Genomic DNA, 11841 nt, shown 5'->3' on the forward strand with positions numbered 1-11841 from the left:
ATAATTATAACAAATCTAAGAAAAGGAATAGAAAGAACCCTAAGAGTGTATATGTGTGATTTGCTGGAGTTCAGAAGTCATAATACATGCTTCTGAACCCCAGGAAATCATACAGGCACACTCTCAGTGTGTCTAGAATTTATTCCTTCTGGTGGGTTCTTGGTCTCGCTGACTTCAAGAATGAAACCATGGACCCTTGCGGTAAGTGTTACAGTTCTTAAAGATGGTGTGTCCAGAATTTGTTCTTTCAGCTGTTCAGATGTGTCTGGAGTTTCTTCCAGTGGGTTCATGGTCTCGCTGACTTCAGAAATGAAGTCGCACACCTTTGCAGTGAGTGTTACAGCTCCTAAAGGTGGCACGTCCAGAGTTGTTTCTTCCTCCCAGTGAGTTTGTGGTCTCACTGACTTCAGTAACCCGCAGCCCTCACAGTGAGTGTTACAGCTCATAAAGGTAGTGCGGACCCAAAGAGTCAACAGTAGCAAGATTTATTGTGAAGAGTGAAAGAACAAAGCTGCTACAGCATGGAAGGGGACCCGAGTGGGTTGCTGCTGCTGGCTCGGGGGGCCAGCTTTTATTTCCTTATTTGGCCCCACCCACGTCCACTGATTGGTTCATTTTACAGAGTGCTGATTGGTGCATTTACAATCCTTTAGCAAGATACAGAGTGCTGATTGCTGCCTTTTTACAGAGTGCCAACTGGTGCATTTGCAATCCTTTAGCTAGACACAGAGTGCTGATTGTTGTGTTTACAATCCTCTAGCTAGACAGAAAAGTTCTCCAAGTCCCCACTTGACCCAGGAAGTCCAGCTGGCTTCACCTCTCATCAGGACTGAAGACAATGTACATGTGTGAGTTTTCAAATGGATGGATGTGAGGTCATCTGATTCTAGCATAGGATCACTAGAGAAGTAAGATCTCTTCACCACTAAATCTGTGGCACAAAAACTATGCCTGTAATCCCAGCACCTCGGGAAGCCAAGGTGGGCGGATCACTTGAGGTCAGGAGTTCGAGAACAACCTGGCAAACATGGTGAAACCCCCTCTCTATTAAAAAAATACAAAAATTAGCCAGGTGTGGTGGCAAGTGCTTATAATCCCAGCTACTCAGGAGGCTGAACCAGAAGAATCTATTGGACCTGGGAGGCAGAGGTTGCAGTGAGCCAAGATTAGACCACTGCACTCCAGCCAGGGTGATAGAGCAAGATTGTCTCAAAAAAAAAAAAAAAAGAATATACCTAATGTAAATGACGAGTTAATGGGTGCAGCACACCAACATGGCACATGTATACATATGTAGCAAACCTGCATGTTGTGCACATGTACCCTAGAACTTAAAGTATAATAATAATAAATTTTAAAAAAAGAAAAGAAAAAAAATACCTGGTACACAGGACACCCTCAATAAATAGTAGTTAAATAAATGAATGGGTTATTATAACTGCCTTCTCATTAAGATTCATTTTTCTTATGTTTTTCTCACCCTGACTATACCACCAGTTAGAATGTTCACATAGAAGTAAGCCTGTCTTTTTCGTTTTTTATCCTCAATAACTAATAATTTCATACAAATGAAAATCATTAAGACTAGAGACACTTATAAATATTAAAATGTGGCAAAGGAAATGGAGATTTGCTAAGCATCAGGGTGGGTCTAGTTATTTCATTAATAGGTGAAATTTTCAAAGGTATCTAATCATGAGAGGCATTTTTAGTGGCTAAACATTTTAAAAATTGAGAAAATCTCTTCAAAGAAGCTAAAAATTTAGAGAAAAAAATCTATTTAATCTGATTATTTTCTTCACTTGAAGAAATCAACACACAAAGAATATGACTTCTTGGCAAATATTTACTTTTGCTGCCCTTCCTCTCAGCACTATTTCTTTCATCAATCCCAGTAGTGTCCACATCCTTGAGAGGAATCTGGCCAACACCCTGGCCCCTAAGTTTCTTGACTTATCTGGAGATAACTTCTTTCCTTCAGTCTTAACTCAGCGACCAAATGCCCTACTCATATCTTTTAACAATAACTAAATTTTAGCATTATCAATAACTCAACTAGGTTAAAAAAATCCCAATTTTAGGCATGTAATTATTGAATGAGTGCCTCTTATGTTTTCAGTTATGATAGGAACACAAACACCCAGACTTTTACTATTACAACTTTCCTGACGTTAGTTCAGCCCTCCTTTACATTGTCCATACCTCCCTCCTGAAATTATTTTACTTCCTAAACCATTCAGACTTAATGGTCTAGTGAACACTATCATTACTCCCTAACATGCAGCTTCAACTTTTTCTGCCTCTCTCCTCACCTATCATTTTCACCTGGCAGCACCCCAGGTCTGGTTGATTCCAGTTCTCTTTCTGCTTTGTGCCATCACCCATGCAGCCAAATGTGATTACAGAAAACCAAGGACTCATGCGGGCTTTTAATATAGATTTAAGTAAAAAATTACCAAGTGAGCCTCCAGCACTACTCAGCAATCTTGTGCTAGTTTCTCTGATCAATATTCTCTCCTCTTCTCCAAGATGATTATTTCATACTTTTTCTTTCTTCCCAAATCTACCATACCTGTTCTCTCTTCTCTTTTTCTGCTTTTTTGGTTGGTATATTTTCACTGTTTCTTCACTTATATTCTTTGCTTTCCTTGGAATAATATGGGATAAACTTCCTTGATTCCTATCTAAATTCAACCCATCATTTTTTACAGTCTTACCCCCTCCCATCTAAACAACTAATTTGTTCCTACAACTTTTTCTCCCATGTTATTAACTTTTCTTTCCTACTAAAATACTATCAACATCCAAGTATCTCCCATTTAAAAAAATATATTTGGTCTCATAACTTGCTGCAGACACTGCTGAAGACTGATTTCATTTATGTTAATAGGAATATTCCTCAACACAAAACAGTTGAAACCAGCAGTCTGCACCACCTCACATCCCCGTCCCCTTAACCCACCCCAACCAGATTTCAATAAGGATCATTTCACTAAAATGGACCTTGTCAAGCCCAGTGACCTTCATTAGGCAATTACTTGACACAGCCTCTGCTCCTTCTTAGAATATTTTCTACATGAATCTGGTTTTCTGCCTAAAACACTGGCTTCCCGTTTTTCATCTTCCGGACTGATTCCTTCCCTTTTTGGAATCTTTAAATGTCAGAATACTCTGAGGTTCAGTGCTTAGTCCTCTCTCCTTTCATTCCCAGTTTATCTCTTTGAATCCCACATTTAAAAATATCATTTCAATACATATTTGATGAATGAATGCATGAACAGATTAATACGAAATGATGGTAGAATTAATCAAAGAGGCACTTGTGTGTCTTTGCCGTAGGTTACGATCTTAGAACGAAAGGCTACTTTAAGACATTCTGGATGAATAATTCAGAAATAGGAGTTAGAAACTTAGGAGTCAAATGATCACATAATCTTGATTCCCAAGTTTTAAATCATCTCTATCCATAGATGAAACTGTCTACTTGACATCTCTACTTGGAAGCATAGCAGACATCTCCAGCTTATCAAGTTTAAAACAGAACTTTGCTTCCATGTCTTTTCTTCACTATATAATATTAAAAAATAAAGTAAACCTTACTCACCTACATACTTCCCCATCTTTTGTTAACTTAAAAATATGCAATTTGTAAATTTAGAAAAGGAGAAGAGAAGACTTTATATCTTATAAAGGGTTACAGCCAGCAGGGTGACCATGCTGACAGGCTGAGAAGCAGAGTCTCCAGTCAGAAACTACAGATACTTGGAGGGAGGCGAAAAGGGAACAGAAATTTATGCTGAGCAGGGTGGCCAAATATGCATATTCAGTAAGGTATAGAAGTCATGAATATTTATGAAAGGAAAAACATATGCAAATGCTTTTGAGCTTCATGTTCCAATAATGGTTATGATCTCAGGGTGAAGTTTTTGGCCCTCTGAAATCAAAAGATGAAGCAGAGAATATCAAGACCCTTCCTATGCATGCTCCCTTTACTAGCCAGAACCAGTCCATGGGGAGTAGTTTCTGATCAGGTAAGAAGAGGGGAGCAGCATCTGGAGATTGGTTGAGATCAATGGTGAAGTCTTTTGAAAGCGCTGATTTCTGTTGAGTTCTTAGGGAAGAAAGCCTAATCATGGGTAGCAAGGTGAGGATGATCTGACCCCACCATGCTATCATGGCTGAGAACTCAGTTTTCAAGGATACTCTGGGGTCCCCTAGTCCAAAAAATGACTCATTCATTCAGTTGGGTGGGGCTTAGAATTTAATTTCAGTCTACAACAATAAGATATTACCATTTAATCAGGGAAAAATGTCCATAAAATATTGTTTTCCCTCCCATACCAAATTAAGTATTTCTGTTAGCTCTGAGCACTTTTCACAACTACAACTTCGCTGTGACAACCTCTCACCTTAATCTGAAGCATTTTCAACTATCTTTTGGACCACTTACATAGACTCATTAGTCGTCTTCCTCCTCAAATGCTTGCCTTCTCATCTGTTCTTCAGACAGTCACAAAGATCTCTTAAATATGTAGACCACATCACTGTTCTGCTCAAAATCTTCAAAATATTCCCATCACTTGCAAAACAATGTCCAACATTCTTACCAAGTTAGAGAAGACTGTACTTGTTCCAAGTTCTGTCCACATTTTTTCCATGTATTGTAACAAACCCATGATCATTATCATTTCAGCCATATTGACTTTTTCACTGTCCCCCAAACACACCAGGCTCATCTCTACCTTGTACTTTGCACACACGGCTTCTTCTATTTGATACTACATTTCCTTCTTAATGTCACCTCTTCAGAAAAACATTCTAAGACTAGCCTATCTAAAATATTTTCCCATGGCTACTGTCCATTTGTTACCCTGCTTTATATCATATTTACATATCATGTTTATATCACTATTTATATCAAAATTGGCTTCATTGTTACTACCTATTTTTTTCATAGACTGTAAATTCAATAAAGGTAAGGACTTGTTCACAGCTATGTCCCCAGTGTCTAAATTAGTGCTTGGCATAGGGGATATTTTCAATCAATATTATTGAAAGGAACACTGACACAACTTGGGGTTTATTTTACGCATCTTCAAAGAGTCTTAGGTGGCAAAATTTAAATATGTAGCCTGGCTAATCTTTAATTTTAAACCACTTAAGGTTATGACTTAGGGTTAGAGTTAAGAACATGGATTGATCTCTTATATCAACTTTGATGCATTTCTGATACTGTGGAAAAATAATCCTGAGGTGTTTAATATGTTATATAGATCAGTGTCTACTCCACACATGAGCTATTGGCTGCTTATATAACCATGCCTTGTTAGGCAGTAAATCAGTAACTTCCAAACACTTTTGCCCCTATTCCACACACAAAAATATATTTTACCATTATAATATGGCAAAATATTTTGTCATTACAACACAATAATTTATGCATGAATTTGCATAAACACACATATTTGAAATGAGAGTTTACTAAACATTTCTTATTCTGTGTAATATATTTCTGCATTTTCTGCTGTATTTTATCTATTCTATTCTAATTTCATTATATTTCATTTTTAAAATTACCTTCCAACATAATAAAGTAATTGTATGATAAATGATTTCAAAATCATAGTTTACCATGCACTGTAGTATGTGTGTATATATATATTTATATATATTTTTATATATATTTATACATATTTATATATATTTTTATATATATATTTATATATATTTATATACTTATATATATTTATATACTTATTTTTATATATTTATTTATATATATTTATATACTTATTTATATATATTTATATATATATTTATATATTTTTTATATATTTTTATATGTATTTATATATATTTATATATATTTATATATATATATATATATATAGGAAATGCATATTTGTTTTTAATGGGAGCAAACAATAACAAGAAAATAAATTTCATCTGTGAATCTAAAGAAAGAATTCTACATGTGAACCTCTCTGCATCTCTACCATCCTAAATCTTTTACATAAGTAAATAACAAACAAAGGATGATGTGTTATATGTCTGTGATTATGTCAAGCTTTCAAGTACGGTTTTGTTTGGTGAACTTAGACATAAATTCAGGTCGAGGAATCACAGAATCCAATATGCTCAGGCTTTTTAGCTCATTACTTACCATTTAATTATCTCTGAATAATGTAGAAATACTTTACATCATTTTTATTCCACATTTCAAAGAAACAATGCAATGGAAACGATGTTGCCTGTCCCTTGCCACAGGTACTGCAGGGCAAGGACAAGGTGTAGCCTTGATGGTTGGACAAAGCCTCCGCCGGCTTTTTTGGTGACTTCCGAGGGGGAAGCATTCTCGGCAAAAACCTACGCTGTGTTTTAGGGACCAGAAGCACAAAATCCACAGGCCTTGAAAGTTGAACTGCTGAAGTCAAAACAATCATCATCTGGACTTGCCTGAAGTTTCTATTTTTTTAAGAAATCTAATGACAAAAATTACTTTAAAATCTGAAAAGGCATATCCCCACAAATATAGACAGTAAAGAGATAATTGAGATACAGAAGAAAAAAAGCTTTTTGATTCTGGAATAAACAGTAGGGGAAGAGGTCAAGTCTTGGAGAGAAGCCACACTATTTCTTTTTAAATCAAATTCATTGTATGTTTGCAGAGCCAGATAGACCTTTCCTCCAGGAACAAAGAATCATTTCGAAGGGCTGTGTATATTCACCTCTGAGAGCCATTCACTGACTCACGATGATAATCTCAAGATTTAGTAGGGGAGAAATGAGCTTTCTCAACATGTTTATCAATATATTATGGGTTGTGTCACTAGGATTATTATTTTATAAATTGGCAAGTTGTTACAATTTGGTAAATATGGAATAATTTTCAGAAATTAAAATTTTTACTGTTTTAAAAAGTAGAAGGTAATATACATATTAAAACAATGGAAGGATATATGTTTAAATGGTAAAAGAAAAGAAAATTCACGTAATGAGCCCACAAAACCACATATGCAGTCATAGATACACATACAGTAAATATGATTACACAGTGCATTGGGATTTTAATGAATATAGATCTCAACTTTTTGACATTATGAAAATGAGTAAAATTAGAAAATATTTCAGTTGTCACCAAAAGCCATCACCCGTACAGATCAATCAGCAAACAAAACCAAATAAACACCTATTTCTGCAGCTACACTCAAGCAGCGAATTATCCCATGGACAGTTATGTAGGGAACAGACAGACAATCTTACCATAAATGTTTTCACTAAAGATTTAAAACAGCAACAAGGACAAAAGACTGCTTTCAGCCAGCCCTTCTGGTGATGGACTGTGTACATATCCGTGACAGCGTGTGAGTTTTTGTGGGCCCACTACAGAAACTTTGTTCTATTTTACTATTTATAAATGATTCTCTATAAAAAGAGGGGAAAAAAGTACTAAGGGGTACAGGTGCTTCAATTTCCAACAATTTATATATTGATTTACATCTCTTAAAAATTTGATAGAGTTTTCTATATGTTAGATTATTGCACCCAAGCATACAGTCTTGAAGTGTAACACCCAATTTGATTGATAATCTAATCTGCTAACCAATGACCTTGGTAATACTCCAGAAAAAAATTGATATAATCTAAAACTTTGGGCCACAGAGTTAAACGGATAAGACTTTTATGGATTTCCTTAAATTGGTTTTACCTGATGATGAAACAAAAACTATGTGAGACCACAGAAGACGACTCTCATCTAAATGACATCAGGAAGACCTTTTTCTCCTTACTCACTTATTTGAAGCCTACAAATTCCAAACTTATGCCATTTTCTTGGATTCACTTATTTTAAAATCCAGGTAAATCTAAGATGATTAACGCTTTCAGATGGTATTTGATATTAAGCCTTATGTGATTTTTTGATCCTCTCCTGAAAGAAAATTGAATTGGGGGAGAATGGACCATAAGATCCTCTACGCCCTGAGAGGAACATAAAATAAATTCTTCTAAGTGTTCAAATGGAAAGTCTGCATATTCACCGTGAAATCCAGTGCTTGGCGATTTTGCTGAGAATTCCCTAGGTAAAATTTTGAATTCATGAGGAAATTAAAATATTTTAAAATCTCAAAGAATTTTTAAAAATCTTTTGAAGTTCTTCAATATGACATAATTTGGAAGGATGACACGTACCTCCACTGTGGTACATAGTTGCAACACTCCTTTCCACTAACTGTTATACAGTGGAATGAATGTGATACATCTGCTTTTCCAAAAGTAAACTTCTTAGAGAATCAGGCAGGGACAAATGTCAAGAAGACATAATCAAGTGTATTGTGGATTATGCTTATCCTTCACTTTTATTGTCTTTGGGAAGAGGAACTTCTGTTAGAGTAACACATCTGTTCTTCCTGCCCCAATTGTTTTTTGTTTGTTTGTTTTTTGAGACAGAGTCTCACTCTCTCACCCAGGCTTGAGTGCAGTGGCTCCATCTCGGCTGACTGCAAGCTCCGCCTCCTGGGTTCAAGCAATTCTCCTGCCTCAGTCTCCCAAGTAGCTGGGACTACAGGCACGTGCCACCATGCCTGGCTGATTTTTTATATTTTAGTAGAAACGGGGTTTTACTGTGTTGCCGAGACTGGTCTCGAACTCCTGAGCTCAGGATCTGCCTACCTCGGCATCCCAAAGCGCCAGGATTCAGGTGTGAGCCACCGCGCCCGTCCCCTAATTGTTTCCCCCGACCACCACCCCCCACCCACCGTACCCCACCCCATGAGAGAACATATCACATTTGTTTTGGAGTATGATTAGGGTCATTTGTTAGCTGATTAGATGATTACTGTAACTCATCCTCTCTCTTATTTGGGATAGTTCTACTTATGGCAACACCTGCCCCATACCGCTATGTCATAGTTGTTCCTAAGGCTTTGCATCTAGGGTAAGGAGGAGAGAGTCCTGACATGTTCCAAGCCCCATCTGAGACTGGAGGGGCAATTCCCTGTATTAATATGTTTATGTATTAGGTAGCCCATTAATTCCAAATACATGGTGATCGTCTTCCAACCCAGACTTTATTTGCAATATAGCAATTTGCTGGATTCTTGTCCATTTCTTAGTTGATCCAAATTTGGGTAGAAAATATGAGTGTCAAACCCACACTGAGACTCTTCAGTATTTGACAATGAATGGAATTTGGGATTGAAATAACCAACAGAGATGCTTTTGATGGTTCCAGGATTGGTCACTATAGACGCTAGTTTTAGGGAAGGATCCTGAGGCATTTGAACTTGCAGTCATTGCAGCATGGGGCAGCCTTCTCCAAGAAAGATTGTGTTTTTACAGGTGAATGGTTGTTCCATGCCAGTAGGCATGAAGGTCTTGCCACGTAACAAGAGATGGACTAGCAACCCACACACAAGCCAGTTTTACATACCCTATTCTATAGCAGATCTTGAAATTCATGGACCAAGTGTCATTAAAAAGTGGCACATTCAGTAAAATTGCACTTAAGGAGACATTTTGGTTCCATTAAAAGGTCTTCATGAAAGGAAGACAATGATAGTGTTTACGGTGTTTTTCACGTGGGCAACTTCTGGAGGGCTAATAGAATAAAGCCATTTAAATAACAGAATCTGGAAAGAAACAGTCGAGTTCAAATTCCAGTTCTGCCATTTTGAACTGTGAAATTATTAGAACTTTTGTATTTTATTTTCCCCATCTATGAAATAAAATAATATTAAATACCTCCTAGGATTGCTTTAGGTGAAACCAGTTAGCTACATACGCACTCTGACAAATAGGAAGCCTTTAGTAAGTACAAGCTATTACTATTTTATTTATCCTAGAGAGCAAAAGGTCTAGTTTAAACCCTTCATGTTAGGAAAAACTATACAGTTCTAGAATTATACAGAACCTCTGCCACATTCCTGAAGACATTCAGAATTGTCTTCAAGGCCACTAGACAGCAACAGTGAAGGACAAACTTGGAATTCAAGTAGATTGCCCTTGAGCCACTATCTTCTACATGGTCTTGAGTTAGCTTTCAATTTGCTAATTCTGTAAATTATGTTCCTGAGCTAAGATCTCAGGACCCAAACAATGTATTAATCCAAAGAAAAGCAATGGTCTTCTTAACAGGATAGAAAAAAATAGGAAGTATCTAATATTAGTTAGGTTGTAGATACATCTGAACGAACAACACTCCTATGGTTACAGAAAAGGAAAACCCAGACAAAACAAATGTATATATTCTTATGGAGACAGTAAAAGGTGGCAGATAAAAATAAGCCTTGGTGCACCAAATTCCAGAGAAAAATGTCTCTTCATAAGGAAACAGAGAACCAAGGAAGATTCCACACCTGGGAGTTTGTGTGAGTATCTGATAATGGATGTACCAGACTGAGATAACAGCAATAATATGAAATCAATCAAGCCTTAGAAGATAGTACGGGATGGCAAGATAAACTGGAATTGGAAGAAATGTAAATCCAAAAATAAAACATTCAGTATAGCAAGTCACACATACACATACACACACACACACACACATACACACATACACTGCTAAAATTATGACTAGTAAGCATCAGTGGAAAAGAAATGGTAAGTAAATTATGTCATGGACATTCTCACAGTGGTTGAATCCAGGGACTGTATAAGAATAAAACCCAACGATATCTAAAACAGTTGTCAACCTATCCCAGCTTAAATACTTGCACATTTTGAAATGTGAAAGCTTGGGAGAGGGGAATTGAGGCTACTCACAGGTGAACTCACCTAATTAACGGTACAGATGAGACCTATTTTACTTACCATACACATCAGACAATATATAGAAAAACAGAGTTGTAGTCTCTGGGAAAATGAAAAAACGAGACACAAATATTATACTTATTATTTTATATGTAATATCTGGATTCTTTAAAGGTTATGCAGAAAAGCAGAACAATATGTCTCATAATGAAAGAAAAAGTCAATAGAAGCAGAATTGTAGATGACAAAATTATTGGAATTAGCAGATAAATACTTTTTTACTATTATAAATTTTTTAAAGAATTTACAGAAAAAGACATAAAAGGGTAAGGAGACAGTTTATTTCAGAAGAGAAATTTTAAAAAGAACCAGAAGAACTTTCTAGAAACAAAAAACAATTTGTGAATAAAACTACATTGGATAGATTTCAACAAATTAGACATGGCAGAAATAAGGATAAATTAATTTGATAACAGGTTAATAGAATTACATCAATTTAATCAGAAAAAGTTTGAAAAACATGAATTAAACACTTGCTACCTGTGAGAAAATATCATCCAATATTTAGTCCTAGAATGATATTTCATTCTAGGGTGATATTTCTTATTTATAAAAACAAATTTGGGGGAATAAAAGGTAAAATTATTATCAATCTGAAGAAAAGATCAAACCATGTAGTAAGGAGCATAAACCGTCCCAAAAAGGCCATAAATAAAAATAAAAGCACAAAGAGAGATCATTATGAAAGTGTTGAAAAGGAAAGATAAACATACTTTGAAGCAGTGAAATAAGACACAACGCATACAGTGGGATGAGGAAAATGATGGCTGACTTCTCATCCAAAAACAATCACACCAGCCGGGCACAGTAGTTCACGCCTGTGATCCCAGCACTTTGGGAGGTCGAAGTGGGCGGATCACTAGTGAAATTATCATGCAACAGTGAACACAAATGAAAGCAAAGAAAAAATGTGAACCATCGAAACACTACAAAGTGATATAGAAAATGGCTACACCTGGAAATTCGTATCAACAAAAAAGAATAAAGAGCATCAGAAGTGATGACATATGGATATTAAAAAACAAAACTGCA

The 11841-nt window shown here is 36.1% G+C and overlaps 1 long non-coding RNA gene across 1 annotated transcript in view; it reads left to right on the forward strand.

Moving 5' to 3' along the window:
• LOC111552596 overlaps positions 1-11841 on the forward strand; it is a 94239-nt gene that overhangs the window by 74600 nt on the left and 7798 nt on the right. The gene's annotated exons all lie outside the window — the stretch shown is intronic.

Source organism: Piliocolobus tephrosceles, chromosome 3 (assembly GCF_002776525.5).
Source record: "Piliocolobus tephrosceles isolate RC106 chromosome 3, ASM277652v3, whole genome shotgun sequence".
Lineage (NCBI taxonomy): Eukaryota > Metazoa > Chordata > Mammalia > Primates > Cercopithecidae > Piliocolobus > Piliocolobus tephrosceles.